We start from the raw sequence: 15659 nt of genomic DNA, 5'->3' as shown, positions 1-15659 counted from the left end.
ATACAGCACATACCTGTGATGTAGCCAGATCTGGCTTTAAAGTGGGAAAGACAAAAGTAATATCACCACTTTTTTTTAAATTATTGTATTTGTAAAGTCACTTAGCCCAACTGCTTTTCTAATGGCATACTGTCTTTGTACCCATTTATACAGCTGGATATTTTACTGAGGCTATCTGAATGCAAAACCTTGCTAAATAAATGGCCCAACAGCAGCACCTCACCCGGGATTCGAACCCGCAGTCCTCTCAGGCCAAATACAGTTTGAGCCTTCTTCAGGGATGGATGCCACCTCTTCTGTGCATCTTAACTGGAAGGCATGAACACCAGCTTTCTTTCTGCTGCGACACAGCACGTGAATACAGCACCTCAGCCGAAGGGCTGCTTAAAGAAGAGCCCAGGGAGGACTTCGGCACCCACAAAGCCCCTCCGCCTGTGTCACAGTGGTGTGTGGCCAGGGCTGTCTCCCCCTGCTTGATCCTGCTCTCGTCCAAACAGTCCCACGAGAAAAAGAAAATTCCCTACCCTTTCTCCCCAAAATACATGAACAAAAATGTTTGGACAACGTGCGAAAAATCTAGCTCTGGAAAACAGAACTAAAATGACAGAAAAGTACATGAATCGGGAATCTGTTGCTGATTTTAACTACATGCCATCTACATGAATGAGATACTTTCCAGAAGTAAATCAATTTCATTTACTTGAAATTTAATAATTTAACTTCATACAACTTTTTTGTGTGTGTGTGTGTGTGCATGCACTCATTTTCATATTGTAACATGCTTTAGGATTCAGTACGAGAACAAAACCATAATCTTCATAAAAGACAATAAAACAAACCAAAAAACTGAATTAAATCGCTGAAAGGAGAAAACAGAAGTGGAAACAGCATGTTTCCATGTTTCAGACAAAGCCTAAAAATGTAGCACAAAATGAAGAAACTATCGTTGGAAATGCTTTTACAAGGGATTTTACATTTTCGTCAGATACAGCATCCAGGATGGAAAGTTTTGTGTACTGTGCCCTTGTCTCAAATGTTTGACAGGTGGATCGAACCGTGGTGAGAAAACAGCAGGCCTGGTCCTCTTTCTAGAAATGTTGTTTCTCGCAGTGGGAGGGAGGAGCTGCAGTGCTGAGCATGTCTCGTTCTTTAATCCTAAAGGAACAAACACAAAGCACCATCGTGATATCCCTACCAAGCCGTCTGTTCTATATTCTGCATGTTGCGTTAACAAGGGCTGTTTCTGTTCCTGGGAAGATCCAATAGGCTGCTTGTACTAGATCTACCATAAGACTTCATATCAGGCATCTCCAGCTCGGCTCTTGGTGAGTCCCAGGCCAGCCAGTTTTATAAGTAACCATTAAATCTGCCGTTTCTAAAGGCTTGGTGATCAGTTCCAGGTGATCTGCTACGTGAAGCAGTGTAGGGATTATTTGGAAAAACAAACTTCATTGCTCAAGGAGGAGGCTGAGTGATCAGGCTGGGAGGGAGGATGAAGAGGAGGAGGCTGAGTGGGAAATCAGGAGGCAGGTGTAGAGGAGAAGCTGAGTGGGAGATCAGGGAGGGAGGAGGCAGGTGTAGAGGAAGAGGCTGAGTGGGAGATTAGGAAAAGAGCAGGGAGGATGTAGAGGAGGAGGCTGAGTGGGAGATCAGGGAGGAAGACTGCAGAAGAGTAGATCACCCAGGGAAGGTGGAGGGGGAACATAGAGGATGAGAAGGGAAACTGACCTGGCAGATGAAAGGCAGCTGTTCTTCACAGCAGGCAGCGTTCCACACCATGTGCCCTGTACTGTTGTAGTCCAGCCTGACGCAGTGCTGGAACAGGGGGTCTGTGGGAAAGCCACTGTCCCACATATTGAACTCGACTGAAGTGCCATTTGCCCAGTGCCAGTCCAGGTAACCCTGCCTCACACTCCGCTGCAGCCCGATCCACACGCCCCCCTCAGGGAAGACCTCGCCAGACGCTGCTCCGAACAGTGTGTTGACTTGTCTGAGCACGTCCGGCTGAGTGATGTACAGCAGGTCTGAGTAATTCTTCCTACAGAGTCCCAGAGCTTCGTCCCAAGTCTTTTTTTCAGGGATGTAATACAGGTCATCTGACAGAGAACGCATAAAACGCAGGGATGAGCGGCCAGTCTTGGTACAGAAATAACAAAATGAGCGCAGAACGTCAAGTCAGCCACATATATACTGCTCAGTTTGGCCTTATGCATTATGTACGTAGAAGAAGCCATTACTTACGGAGCCAGAGCTGCCCCCTTCAAGCCAGAAGCTAAGCAAGGCTGGGCCTGGTCCATACTGGAATAGGAGAGCTCTATGGAAAACTAGGCTGCTGCAGTAAGCATTTCTGGTGGACCTACTGACTACTGACTTTGTTTTGAGGCAACAGTAAGGTGTTTATTAGGTTGTTCAGCTCCTTCCCAGATATACCAGAAATGCATCTCTAATTCTGATGAGGATTTTATACAGTTAAATCAAACGTTTAGTTATATTGTCTTGAACGTTACAGTAGTTCTTTTTCCAACAGTTAAACTACAGTTGTTCATTGACAGATCTGTTCCATGTATCTATTCAAATTAAAAGCAGAGGCAACAGAAGAGCCCTGGGTGGGGGGGGCTGGTGCATCTGCAGATTTTCCAGCTTTCTTTCAGGCACCAGCCCTTGAAGAGCTGAGAGATGTCAGTAAATCAGCCCCATTAAGCTGATTTCAGTCATAATGAGCAGAACTGGAATGCACCCTTGCTGGTGCGCTGGTTCTCCAGGATGAGCACTGGACACCCCTGGTGTAAAGATGGAAGATAATATTTAGCCTTTAAATAACCCCCTTTTTAATTGCTGCGGCCACGTCATGCGAGATAGTCTAGGGGATTTCCCACTGCGTTGTGCAAGATTCCTGCATCAAAGCAATGTTATAATACTGAACGAGTGTGTTGGTGTGTTTCATGGGGCGTATCCAGGCCTCAGATGTTCCTGGAAGAAAAGGGAAATATTGACGCACACTTGATGCATGATTCTGCAAGAGCAGAGAGGTGCGGAGGTTCGGAGGTTGCCCACGTTCGCGGGGTAGTGCGGAAAGAAAGCAGAGGCGCTGCTGAGCCTTCTTCAGGGGCGAGGGAGGGAGAGGAGGGCGAAGAGAAGGGCAGGGAGGGAAATCTGGGAGACAAGCTCCAGGAGATGTGTGCGGAGCTGAAATCTGTGGAGAGCCTTTCTCCATCCCAGAGGGGGAAACCCCATCTGGAGCCCGCCTGTCCCGGCCAGCCCGATGTCTCGTCCCTCCGCCCTCCGCATCCACACACTTCCTGTTTGCATTCTGGGAGTCGCAGCGCAGGTTTCAGGTGCCCAGAGATGACACAGGGATCCTTAAAGTTTGGATTGTGCTCGTGTCCCACGAGTCTATCTCTCAGTGGACTGGGGCAGCTGGGCCAGTGGGGCAGCTCCTGTGTCTCCTGTGTGTACTCACAGTCATATACGCAGGCGTAGGACGTCTCCAGGTATTTGTAGGTGCCACTGCAGGGGTCAGCAAAGCTCTTGACTGTCACCGTGCAGTTGATTTTGTTCCCACAACTACGATAGACAACAGGGACAGTGTCAGGTTTGCTGGTGTCATACAGCTGCAGAGCCCTGTTCTTCAGTCTTACTACATGAGTGTATTATAATAATAATAATAATAATAATAATCATCATCATCATCATCATCATAAATTAATGTGTCCAAGGACAGGTGCTTGCAGCCTGGGGAAAGGGCTCTGGTAGTACTGTATTGAACAGTATTTTACCACAGAGAGGTGACAGAAGTTTTCCCTTCCTTTATAACGGCATGGTAGTGTAGGTCTGGCCTGTTTTGTATTATTTCCTCTATTCAAATCAAATGTAATTAAGACCTGAAATTTTGTGGTCCAGTTAAAACTAATGGCGAACAAGCTCTGGCTGGAATTAATGGCCAGGATCCATAGGGCTACTGGGGAGAATTTTATCAAATGTTTTTTTTAACTCTTATTTAAATGACTTATTTATGTATTTTGTTGCGCACAACGTGTAGCGTCTGTTCAGTTGAGCTCTTCTTACTGGGGGGGGGGGGGTGAAGACTGAATGGGAGTCAGTCTGAGGGATCAACTACTGTAACATGGCAGATTCCTAGGCTGCAGGTGAGGACATCCTTGGCTCTCCTGCATGTGTAGGTGACACCTGTTGCTCAGGGAAGCTCCTGGGAACCCACACGTGATTAGAAAGGGTCAGAAAGCTGCCCATTTGCGTCTTCGTAACTGTTGATAGCGAAACGGTATCCAGTGTGTTTATAAAGGCGTATGTTACCTCCAATTGACATAGGTGAATTGGTTGGAGAGACAATCGGTCTTGGCCAGCACTGAAGCAACTTGATTTTGACTGCAGACAGAGGAACTGGTGCGCCCGTAGTTGGCCTTGTAGATCTTAACGACACCCTTCTCTGCCAGAGACAGCGGTTTGGAAACAGAGAAGCAGTGACAAGACTCTGACAGACTGTAGGAATTCGAATGGGGCGAAGTACACATTGCTGTGTCCGCAGCCACATGAAACTTAATGGAGTTTTTAATGAAAGTTCGGGAGGCATGAAGGCAGCCGCGCTCATTCGACACAGCTGCTGCAATTCTCACTAATCCTGACGTAAGCAACCGGTCTCCATAAATATCAAACGTCACCCTCTCCTCTTCCTCGTTCGTTTTCTGCATCCCTCCTCCACCCCCTCTCCACCTTTGCAGCTACCCAATTGGTCGCATGGGCGTCCTATCCTCCCCGTCCAACGGCCGGGAGGTTGGCCCTCAGCCACGCGGGTTACGCCAAATCTCTACATCCCAATAAACGATACTAATTTCTCCCAAGCTTTCGGCTGCTGTCATTCCTCGTGAACAAGGTATTTTCGCACAGAAATAGCCTGTAAATTGGAATCTGAACCTGTGTGGAAAAGCTGAACCTGTGTGGAAATGAGGTGGAAGACTAAGCTGTAGACTGGGGAGCTGAAGTTTGGATGAGAGGAATCACAGGCCGCTTGGACAGCAAATGGGAAGTAAGATGAGATCGGTATCCAAGATGTGTCCTATGACGACTGACAGAATCCACATGGAATCTGGCTCCTTTAGGATTTTTCTAACATTTTTTATGGTAAAATTTTAAAAAAATGCTACGGTGGGAAAAATATAAGATTTTAAAGAGGGGTTTGAAAGTTTCTTTTTTAGACAATGCCACCCCACTGTGTAATGAAAGGGCAGTTTGGAAAGTGTAAGACTTACCACAAGCGATGTAGTCAGTAAAACCTTCACATATTACACTCGTGTAGTTCTGTTCTTTAGACTCTGGAAGAGATGATGGATGTTAAATCATAGATTTTCCTGGGAGGCTTATGCAACAGGAAATTTGGGACCGGTCAGACAGCTGCTACCACACAAAATCTTAACTCGCATCTTAACTTGACTGAACCGAAAATTGAAGTTCAAAAATGCTCAGAAATGATTGTAAAAATTGCAGAGGAAATTTCAGAATAGCAGGAAGTAGGCTAAATTAAATTAAAAAAGGGTACTTTATTTGAGTACAATAAAAAAAATATGACTATCCAGTCACAAATATATGACGAGATATATCTAGTCATAACCAAGGCATGTGTTTTTGAATAGTTCCCTTGAACGTGTTAGGAGCAAGTGTTAATGTATATTTTTTCTTTTTCTGAGTTTAGAAACACCAGTTTGTTTTTTTTTGCTTTCCCAATGTGTAAGTGTAAAAGACCTCTGATCAAACACAGGTGGGTGTTGGTGGGGCAGTAGTGGGCACTCTACCCTCTGGACCAGAATTGCCAAGGCAGTGCTTCATCATGGTGAACAGGGACACTGTGCAGTGAACGGTGCCAACCTTCAGGTGACACACACACCTGAGGTCCCGACTAATTGGCCACCAAAGCTCCTCACAGCAGTGCTCATTAGAGAAGGGGTGTTTACCCTGGTGCCCTGACTAAGCTCCAGTCTGGACCGGTACACTTGGCCTACCTAAAGTTCCCCCTTTTTTCAATTGAAGAAGCAATGTCTCACTTCTCCACCTGGTTTGCTGTTGTGGAGCTGCTGGCGTGTGGTCATCCAGCTGTCTAGTGCACTCCTGGGGACATAGGTCTTTTTTCAGTGCCTTTCAGGGGAAGACCGAGTAGATCTCTTCCTTCTCTAGATCTGCCCCTACTCTCTTCTCTCTCACAGCTCTTATCCTTGTCACTCTCTCATTTCTACCCTCCGAGTGCAGGTTTGCCAGCCCACTCTGCTGTAGGAAGAATCTATAGAGCCTTCCACAGGGCTCTACAGCGCCCCCACTCCATCTCCCTCCCCGCTGAGCCTACTGAGAGATGCCTGTCCGTGCCACACACTGGGTCTACACCGGCCTACCTAAAGTTCCCCCTTTTTTCAATTGAAGAAGCAATATCTCACTTCGCCACCTGGTCTGCTGTTGTGGAGCTGCTGGCGTGTGGTCATCCAGCTGTCTACTGCACTCTAGAGGTGGAAGAACTGTGAAGCACTTTGAGGTCCTCGTGCATGAAAAGTACTTTATAAATGCAAGGAGTTAATATTAAATCAATATACTATGGGGTACATATACAGCATCGTTAATAAAGTGGGTCCCCTTCGTTGATGTTTTTCCTTTTGGATATCTGAAATGCTGTCTAAGATGATGGATGAGTGACAAGGGAGGTTGAAGTGGCTCCAAAATGGACTCCAAAAAGCCTGAGAAAGGAGTGTAATGACAGGTGACCAACCACTAGGGGCTGCCAAAGGGCCTCTGTAAGGAGACACACCGGGTGATAACGTGTTAATTGATTTATTGGAGAACAATGCTTGTGAATTTTCCCACATAGGTTTAAATAAATATGAACTATTTGATACATGAGGAGTACTAAAACACTCAGACTGGGGCCTGGGGAGGACATGCAAACTCCACACAAAAGGCACAGTATACCACCCCAGTATTGAGTCTATGACCCACGAGCTGTAAGACTGCAACTGATGGGCCACCGTTCCTCAGGTTCCAGCTAATGCCTTGCACTTGTAGTTATAATAAAAGTAATGGACTGCTATGTTGAATTGCAAACAATGAAATAGCTCACACCCACCAAAAAGTGGGTGGCATGTTCTGACAACTTAAAGGGGAGTTAATATGGGTTTAAATATAAACTTTTTGCTATATAAGGGGTTCTAAACCACTTGGACTGGGGCCTGGGGGAGACCTTCGCCCTGCTGCAGTTGCACTGGCGGGGGCCCTACAGATATGATTTCATGAGTCGAGGGTCTCTGTACAGGTCTTCACCCCAGATGTTCCCAGCAGGCCTCCATCTCCCCAAGAGCTCTGGATCTATGGATTCTGCCTCCTGCCTCCATTTCCCTGCAGGGGGGGGGGTCCCATCTCTGCACAGCAAGTCCTCTGCAGTACAGTGCCTGTGTTCCTTGTCTGTCAGATGATCTAATCTGTTAGATTATGCGAAAACACATGACTGCCCACGACACTGGTAACTGCTGCTGGCCCACGGGTCTGTTCTTTATGACACTGGATGGGGACCAGAATGTGCAGACGAGCCACTAGGGTTTCAGCCCACTCCTGCAGCACATATTCTGTATTGAAAGTACGCTGCTAATTCAAAGGGACAGAGAAAAGGAAACCAGTCTCCTGTCTCTGAGAAGCGGGTTGAGGCATTTGGGAACACTAGTACTTTCTCACTAAGCCGGTCACAGTGAAAGATATTGTCTTGCGTCTAATCTCTTGTTGTTTCAATGGTAACTTCAAACATCACATCTGTTCTAGGCTGGAGGTTCACTGCCAACAGCACATAGACATCTGGCAAGAAACCCTGAGCCTGCGTTAGCTCGTCAGAGATCACTGTAGAATGTGAGATTGTGCTGTGCTGCTTAGGCTTTGAAATGTCCTGTTTAACACACACCTCCCTGGGACCCTCTGTGCAATACAGGAGAAAGAAGAAGGAAAACTTCACGAACAACTCACCAGAGACCACAAGTATTCCTGCCAGCATTAACAGGAAGGCTGTTTGGGGAGAGAAAAGAAATGGCATCAGTACTTGTGCTGTATAAATCATTGAAAACCTAATACTGTCTCTTCATTTTCGACTTTTTCCAGTGTTGTGCTATGGCTTCCCGGTGATACAACAGAGCAGTTTGGAAGAAAACCATCTCCACAACTGTCATCCTCACCACAGCATGCTTTTGTACTCACTCATCCATCCATCAATTCTCCTGTCACATTGACTTTGTCAGGGGCAGGTAATGTGCATTTGGCTTGTGAAAATGACTTCCATCACCTTCTTCAGCCAGAACAATCCCCAGATCTCAGGTTTACTGAAAAGTAGGTGAATTGTTGGAAAGTATAGGTCATTCCCACACATCATTACCTGAACTAAAGGCAACAGGGGCAGGATGGTTTATGAATGGCCTGCAGTAGTAGCTGATGTGCCACTAGAGGCCGCCAAAGGACTCTAATGATTGTAAATAGGCTCATTGGGTGGTAATTGCTTAATTAGATTATTTTTGAAGGGTTGATATACACATTCTCACATGGGTTAGGTTAGAGCATAGTAGTTCAGGTGAATAGCTGCGTCAGTATGCGTAGGCTGCAAAGGAACAAGTAAAGGTTTATTCCATGCTGAAAAGAGAAGAAAGGAAACACAACGTTTCGGAAAGATAGGCATAGCAGGTTAGGTCATGATGCTAAGGTAGCATATTGTTTCTCTGGAAGTCTCTTTCTGTGTCAGACCTGTGAATGTCGTTGTCAGCTTTTATATGCAGAGATCTTGGGACTGCCCCAGCTAAGTGTGGTGTCTGCCACAGCAATCCTCTTAGGAAAATGGGAAATGATCCAGAACCTCGTGGGACACAGAGCATGTGTGAGCTCTTTCTGCAGAGACCCCTATAAGCTCACCTACCTGGGAGCAGGGAAGGCAGCTCTGGGGGTTGCATGGTTGCTGCAAAGAAGAATTGACAGGGGTGAGAGGGCATGCATTTTCCAGAAACATGTCACAGAAACACGTACTTCAAGTTACCAAAAACATAGAACTAGATTTTGAAAACAGCAGGCTTTATTTCAAGAGCTGCTTTGCAATACAACCACAGAATCACAGTGTAGTCACATTGATTCCCTGGGATCTATTAAGGTTTTTTGGACCAATGAGCTGCTGAACTAATACGCCAGGCTGGGTGAATGAGTTTGTCCTGTGATGTTCTGCTCTGTTCTTGTCCAGTTTGACAAGAGAGTAGAAAGAGAGTGAAACAATCTGGCAGAGCATCTGAAACTCAACAGAGAGTGAAATACAGATTCTGGTATTACAGAGCAAAATTATGAAGAAGTAAATGTCTTCCTAGATTTGAAGTAGTAAAGCTCTTTTTAATGTAGAATTTTGCGTTCAAAAGCTCCCTGTTAAGGTAGTTCAGGGTGCAGTGCATATGCAAAAAATGGTCTAACAAATATGCATGTTAGGTGTCATAAACATCTCTATAGATCTGAAGAGCATTAGATTTGCAAGCCTTTTAAAGAGGTAAGATATTACGTCTTATTTTACAAAGAAATGAAACACCCCATAGGTTTTAAAAGTAAACTAGAATATCAGGAAAGGCTTCAAGGTGACAAAGCAGAAGAGGCCATTTCATCTATCAAGCTCATTTTCTAGTAGTTAAGTGATCTGGTTATATCTCGACAGAAGACAGGGTATGAGTATTGACAACACTGCAGGATAGCTTGTTCCATTCTCCCACCACACTTTGCGTAAAGCAGTGCCTCCAGCTTTCAGCTCTAAATGCACTTCCAGGTAGTATAGTTTCCTCTTGTGTTCTCTGGCTTGTGTTTTACTCCTGGGTTGGAAGAAATCCCCTAGGCTGAATTTTTGCTCTTGAGGATTTTGAATATTTAGTCAGTAATTTTCTCAGTTCAAGGCAAAAAATGTCTTTTAGGCTGTCCTATTCCATCTGGACTGATTCCACTACACCATTGTGCCAGACTCTCTCAGCAGTATATTTTTTGTATCCTAAGCTGCTAATGACGTCTTGTTTTTGCATTATACTATCCTAATATAGGATTGTTTTAATTTATATTCTATGCTTTTGACTACGCCTAATAACAAAATCCCCCTTTTCATTTCCCTCATTGTTTACAAGATGGAAATGTGGAGATAGAGCCCAACAGCTTCTTAAAGCTCAGTGTTCCCAATTCCTGTATTCCTGGTGCCTGTGTCTACCACTCTGCACTTGTCCACATTAAATGCCTTTGTGACCCTGACTAGCATTGTTCCAAGACCTTTCTGCTTTAGTAGCCTGATGCTATGTTGTGACTCTCTGCTGAGACTATACAGTCTCCCCCCCCCCCCCCCCCCCTGGGGACATAGGTCTTTTTTCAGTCCCTTTCAGGGGAAGACCGAGCAGATCTCTTCCTTCTCTAGATCTGCCCCTACTCTCTTCTCTCTCACAGCTCTTATCCTTGTCACTCTCTCATTTCTACCCTCCGAGTGCAGGTTTGCCAGCCCACTCTGCTGTAGGAAGAATCTATAGAGCCTTCCACAGGGCTCTACAGCGCCCCCACTCCATCTCCCTCCCCGCTGAGCCTACTGAGAGATGCCTGTCCGTGCCACACACTGGGCCCTTGACACAACAGCAGTCAGGTCCCTCGCTTACGATTCCCTTCCAGGATCATCCTGTCTTGCTTTGCTTAGTTGGAAGTGAAGGTGGAGTCTGGCACTTTCCTCTGTTAGTGTTGGTTCAGGGTAGGATCATCCCATATTGTATGGGGGGGATTGCTTCTCTTTCTCGAGGTGACTGCGCTATACGCCTCTTTGTTTTTCAACAGAAATCGGTCCCAATGGTTCTCTTCCCCTCAACCACTGCTGACCTCAGGTGTGTCTGCTCTGGCTCATACACCTGCTTCCACACACTCAATACTCGGTAGCCATCTTGGCTCAAGGCCACACCATGGCCCAGGTTTGAGCCACAATGGTGGCCCCCCTTCACTCTCTTGCACTCATCTGCCAGGTGTTTCTCTACTGTCTCAAAATAATAATCCGCTAAAATCCTAAATAAGGAAAAAAAATGTTATTAATGTTCCAAATGAGATTTTAAAATAAATGACATTTGAAAGTCTGGCTGAGAGTAAAAGCACTGAAGTTGCTTGTCTATGAGCACATGACTTCCGCCTTTTCTACCACCAGCGGTCTTCCTTTCCCAGTTGCCATGAAATTGCTAAACATTAGCGCACGTTCAGTTTAGAAATGACTCGAGTTCAACTACATAAACATCTTACATAAACAAAAGTGTGCTATCCTTTTTATTTGGAAGGTCAACCCCTCTCGTTGGGAGGTGGACCCAGAACGATTAGATCATTTTGAATTATGCGGTGTGTTTCAGCAACTACCTGCGCCTGGTTTGTGCTCTATACTCATTCTTTTGCAGAGCAGACTGTCCTGTGGACATGTAGAAACCACATGACCTCCCTTAGCGGCTGTGCTTCAGTCTGTTTGTGTTAATTGTGGCCCAGTATTGAGGTGGACCAGTGCGGACAGCATCAGACTGTAGAAGGCCTGGACTCACAGACTTGCCATCTTTGTAGATCCCGGTTTGAGAGTACTGTATTCTGTGTTTGGTTTTCTAATAATTGTAAGTAAACCTTTGTCATTTACGTTTGTTTCCTGTTTATGAAAGCACTACTAAACTGTGGACAGGCAGAAGCAAAGAAAACACACGTTCACCTTTGGGATCATTACTGACTGTAATGGTAAATATCTGTTCAATTTATTTGAAATGGATGTCAGTATTCTACACTTAATTTCTACACTTAAAAGAACTACCTTCTTTAGAACTTTTGGTGACGGAGCTAGCCTTATTCCCAGATGCTCCAAATGTTTGTCAGTCTAGGATATAACATAATCTGGATTTCCAAGACATCATCACCCTCACCTTGCAATGCTAGCCACTTGCTTTTCATTGTGCGATCGTTTCCTATTATTATAGATTTACTATAGTATTCTTCTCCTCTTCTGGGCTTTTCTACCACACTTTTTCAAAACTAAACCTTTGCAATTTACTGTTCCCTCACTTTTCACTGGATAGTCAGTTTTTATTTTTCTATGGAGTTGGTTTCCCCCATTTTACTGGATTAAATCTTTTCTGCCACTGTTTTGTAGCTTTTGATTCGATTGGCCTGTTTTAGGCTTAAGCTGAGTCCTTCCAGTCTCCACCAACTCCATATCTACCCTGTCCCATTCTACTGCTCTTAAACGGTCTTATTCCTTCCTATTCTGCCTTCCTGAAATTGTATACCTCTGTTTTGGATTCTGTCTCTCCAGTTCCAAAGAATATTACAAATATTCATTGCATGTATCATAGTGATCATAGTTTCCTGTTGGGTCTCTCACCTGTCTTCTTCACCCTATGATGATTGCTTTATAACGACCTCTGAACGATTTCTTCTTGTAGGTGTTTGGACACGCTGAATTTGAGAGCAGTTGTTAGCCATGTCTGTCATTTTTAGTTTCAGCTGGTGTGTCCCTAGAGTTTTTTTTCCCATTCAACGACAGTAAAATAACCCCCCACAATAACCACTTCTTCCTTTAGACATACATTCTGCATTAAATATATGTCATACATATATTTGATATGATATCAGAATAAGGTGGTCAGCAGCAGAATCCTAACACAGTGTCCTCTGAAGATTTTTGTAAGTCTAGCATCAATTCTGAGACCCTGAATTCATCTAGGTTAAGGTCCTGTGTTTGAATGGATAGTGCTACACCTGCAGTACGCGCCTTTCTTATCTCTCCAGATTGCTGTGCACGCATTGTCTCTGTATTCTTCATCATCATTCTGTTTGCCTTGTTTCTTTAATTCCATTTACATCACAATCAGCTGCTCATGCAACAGCCTGTTTTGCTGGCATTTTGGGTCTGACACTCCTGGCACTTAATCAGAAATAATTACCTGATCCGTTTTTTCCCCTTGGATTGTATCTTTGTCACTATCGCCTGTGGATCTCCTCTGCAGAATGTCTTTGGATTTCCTGCCCCTTCCTACTGGAGGGTAAAGGTGTATGAATTTGTCTGTAGATCCCAGCGCCCAAGCCTGCTGGCGTGTATCTCTTTCAGGTGTAATCCACAGTGCCCATGCAGGTAACCTTTATCAAAGAAAGCTGTGCTTTCTAGAGCTGAATCCTTCTCCTGCACATCATGGGCTCAGTCATGTGCGACTCTGACTGGCTCACATTTGCCTGCGGTTGTACTCCTTTGCACAGAGTGGGCAGGAGCCCTGAGGAAAACACTCTTTGTTCCTGCTCTCCAGTTTGTTCCCAAGGTCTTTGCATTTGTTTCCTTATGGAAAGGGTACTGTTCTCAGTGTTACTCCCCTCTTCCTCTCCTCCAGCCGAAGGCACGCTTACTTTCAGAAAGAAATAGGCTAGATCTCAAAGCAGGGTCTGAAATCCGTTTCCAGTGTCTAAGGTTTTCAGGGGGTTTATAGAAAAGATCAGTATGGGCCTGTTGAACTCTATAAGCCTACATTAAATTAATTAAGTTAAGATGCATAAATCCAGTTTAAAAAAAACAACAATTTGAAACCTATTATTCTTGCCTTGCTTAAATTGGTGTTGTTCCTGTCTTCTAGAATTAAGAGCAACTTGACATTTTATTTCCAGTAATAGAGTCATAAAATATGAAAGAATCAGAGTTAGAACTGCTGAACTCATTCATCAACACAACCTCACACTATAAAGCAAAAGTCACTATTTTAATCTGGGTGAAGTCACTTACATTTTTCGACCCAAGAACCACTGAGTGGCTCAGTGTGTGTTTATTTTCTCACAGGTATTGACAGATAAGAGCTGTCAGAAATTATCGGGGTTTCTAGTGCCTCAGCAGATTTTGCAGTAAACGTGAACTGGGACAGACGTCATTTGTTTTTTCGCCGAGTTGCCTAGCAACAAGTGCAGGCTGTCACGGTCACTAAGTACTACTTAAAAACAGACTTGACTAGCTACAAACGACTCGTGGAGGTGAGGAGGTCAGTCTCCTGGCCTAAGACTGAGAACTCCAGACAAAAAACAAGAAGTTGAATCGTATTTGGCATCAGTTGAACAGTTGTATCATCTCCTACTGCTCTGCAAAATGACATTTCCTTTATTCCACAGTCGACAACGTAAAACTCCGAGGTATAGCTGTTCTGGTGGTCTGATGGGGTATACCAGTGCCCCTTGTCCCAGTTGAATGGAACTGAAGCCAACTCCACCTGCCTTTTTCAGAATCATCTCTTCTTTAGAACATCCTGCTGTTGACAGGATCCTGGAGGAATATCTCACCCACAGGGACCCCAACAATAAAGCCTCCAACCAGTCTTGGGGGACACCTGTCTCTACAGGATTCTGCTCAAGCCAATGTTGCAAATTACCAGCTAAAAGACTGAGTCTCTTGGAGACTTGTCTGATACTGTGTCATTCTCATTGGTGGTGCCTGTTGATAATAAGTAAAGTAAAGCAGATAAGTAAAGCAGAGACTGCATAATGTAAATGCTTGGATTGAGAATTTTTTTAATGGACAGAAAGTAAAGAATATAAATAAGGGATTAATGCTTCAATTGTGACGTAAGTAATGGTATACACTACCTCAGTGCTCTAGGATCACTGCTTTTTCTTAATTTAACTCAGATGATACCAAAATAGGAGGTTTAGCAAGCACTGTGTAAAATGCGAAATAAATAAATTACACAATTTAAAATATCAAAGAATATATTTGGCTAGACGGTTAAAAGAACATAATTTAAAACATTACAAAAACCTGTAGGGTCAGCACAAGTAATTTAAGACTGGACACACACCTGGTGCTTATGTTGACTCATTTGATCATCTAGATAATGTGAGGAAGCAAATCATGAGGCAGTTTCTCTGCATTTACAGTGTTGCCTATAATTTTCCTAATTGGACCTCTTACAAAGGAGAAACGCTCACTGTGGAAGTTTGACCTTCCCATCCGTGTCGGTTCGTTGATCACTTGATCGCTTATGACCAGCTGTTTAGTGAGATGTAGGGGCAAGCATTTTTGATGCTGTTTGAAGTTACTGTAACTACAGTATACTGACGTTGTCTGAAACAAAATGCTTCCAGTGAGGTCGATTGGAAAACCCAGAACAGAGTGCAGAATCAGAGAAACCAGAGGTCTGAATAAGCATCACTTAGCACTGATCAATGTAGAGGTCGGCTGAAACAAAAACCAGCGGACACAGGCTTTGTGTGATCCCCCGAAAAGCCTGGTTGAGGCAGAATCCCGCTAGCTGGGTCTTGAATTTTCATTTTCATTACATGCACTGAAACTTTCCATTCTGTGTCCAAATGCCTATTTCTTTCAGACGATACGCTCTAATTGCACGCAGTCCGGCTTCATACATGACTTGTACGTTTGGGAGTATATTGACTCTTACCTCCTTTGCATGTTCTGCTCTTCCAGCTTCATCCATAAGCTCTTCATTTTCCTACGTAGCGCCAAGCCTGGGCCTTTCAAAAGCACAGTGGCACTGAGTCACCAGAACAAGCAGATGCCCATGAAGAATCTGATGCTTGCCACTAGAAACTGCTTGTTTAGAAAAAAGACTCATCACAGGTGTTCCTTTTGTAGTAGAGGATGGGCT

At 44.5% G+C, this 15659-nt stretch overlaps 1 long non-coding RNA gene across 1 annotated transcript; it reads right to left on the bottom strand.

The window, feature by feature from the left end:
• Positions 1-690: 690 nt before the first annotated feature.
• On the bottom strand, positions 691-2096 carry LOC148829820 (uncharacterized). Its single transcript, XR_016091474.1, has 2 exons — positions 1729-2096; positions 691-1155 (listed from the first exon to the last, which is right to left on the bottom strand). It is a non-coding gene; the product is annotated as an uncharacterized LOC148829820 (long non-coding RNA).
• Positions 2097-15659: the final 13563 nt, after the last annotated feature.

Source organism: Atractosteus spatula, chromosome 8 (assembly GCF_055471065.1).
Source record: "Atractosteus spatula isolate fAtrSpa1 chromosome 8, fAtrSpa1.hap1, whole genome shotgun sequence".
Lineage (NCBI taxonomy): Eukaryota > Metazoa > Chordata > Actinopteri > Semionotiformes > Lepisosteidae > Atractosteus > Atractosteus spatula.
Note: the sequence above shows the minus strand (reverse complement) of the source record. Positions and strands in the feature narration are given on the sequence as shown.